The following is a 1,751-nucleotide window of genomic DNA, read 5'->3' as shown; positions in this document are numbered from 1 at the left end:
TATCTAGCCTAATTATACTATTACCGCGCGTACTCTTTAAACGTATATGGACGCTGCTGTATCCTTATATCCAAACTTACGTATTCCCAGCCCATATGAAGTCGCCTGGCCTCAGTGGCCTTAGTGTAATAAATTAATTAACGTTATTAAAGATATGGCAAGTTGTACCTAAGTCAAGGATCACTAAATTGCGGAGTGGGTACGTGTTTGGATTAGATTGTATAGTAGTATTAAAACTTATACTTATAGTTATAGTATAGATTTTATAACCATCTAGTCACTCATTACTTACCTCTATTAATCGGGTCGGCGTTGGTGTATGGGACTATTTAATATAAGGTGTTTGTGTTCGTGATCTACTTTAACCTCGAATTAGCCCTTAAAACGTGCTATCATGCTTACGTTTAAGCTTAATTAGCTTACTAATAGCTAGTCTAGGCTTCCACCATGCAGGTGCTATATCCTTATAAAGGTAGTAGTAATCTTTGGCTATATAGCCTTATTCACACGCTAGGCATGGGCCTATGGTGTTGGAAGGCTTATTATAAAATGGCTAAGAGGCCCCGTGTAGTTACGCTCTCTTTCATTTTAAGGGACGTCCCTTATTAGATAGCGCGTGTTTAGCATGAGAGGCGTCCCTATTATTACCCTAAGTGGTTTCACCACTATTAGTAAGAAAGCTTCCATATGGATCACTACTAGATTAATCTATAGTTATGAAGGCTGCTTTATGCTTCCCTTTTATGCTCGGATGATTGGCCATCATATGTTCTTGGAACCGTTTCATTATCTCCTTTCTAGTTATGCCGGCGGTGTATCTACTATAGTCTTGGAAGGCCGTAGCCCATATGGGTGCCACTTTATTAACGGCTACTAGAAAGTCCTTTATAATTGTATTTAGTTGCATTACTTTAGTAACCCTATAGGTCTCCGCTTCTATAGCTACCTAATTATATTCAGCAAGCTAGGTTTCCCATTAATTAATACTTCTTATTACTTTTAGAGCTATAAGATATCTATCTCTAGCGTGCTCTTGTTTGAATTGCTTATTAATGCTGGTAGTGAGCTTGAGACTTATAACCTATTAGTAGAGTGGCTAATTAGGTAGATAGTATGTGCGCTAGAGGTATTTTACTACTATTAAATAGATGAATGTAATAATATGCTAGATACTTATCTACTCCTTCTTATATTTGTGTTAATTACTCTTATACTATTTATAATAGATCTTATAGTACTTAAGGTCCTCCTTAAAGGCCTTCTATCCGGCTATTAATAGCTTAGACTATCACACTAGTATCTTAATATTGGCTACTAGGGTGTAGTTTGTGATAACTAGTGCTTGGATAGCTACTAGTTGCATAATTAGTAGAGTTACTAAATTAGGGTTAACCTTATCCCATAGGTTATATATAACATAGTGTGCCTACAGCTATGTATACCATCCTGTAAAGTCGTTATAGTCGTGGAGCGTTATCTCTACGCGTTAAGGGGTTGATTGGGCCGTTATGGTTGATTGGTATATCGGTTGAGGTAGTGAGACTCTTAATTGTTAGATTTACACAGTGATTTAATGAATATCGGTGATCTGGAGATGAGATGGATTCATTGTTTTTTGTGTGTTGGCCGAGGTTCTATCTAGGGCGCCCTTTTGTGTGGGTCTTGGCAGATAACCTATCCTAGCCCTATTTCGGCTAAGTCTCGATATCCTGCCTCCGGCCTCCGCCCCAGCCATCTGATAACAACACTGA

This window comes from Paraphaeosphaeria sporulosa (genome assembly GCF_001642045.1).
Source record: "Paraphaeosphaeria sporulosa strain AP3s5-JAC2a unplaced genomic scaffold CC84scaffold_4, whole genome shotgun sequence".
Classification (NCBI taxonomy): Eukaryota; Fungi; Ascomycota; class Dothideomycetes; order Pleosporales; family Didymosphaeriaceae; genus Paraphaeosphaeria; species Paraphaeosphaeria sporulosa.
This window is presented reverse-complemented; position numbering follows the sequence as displayed.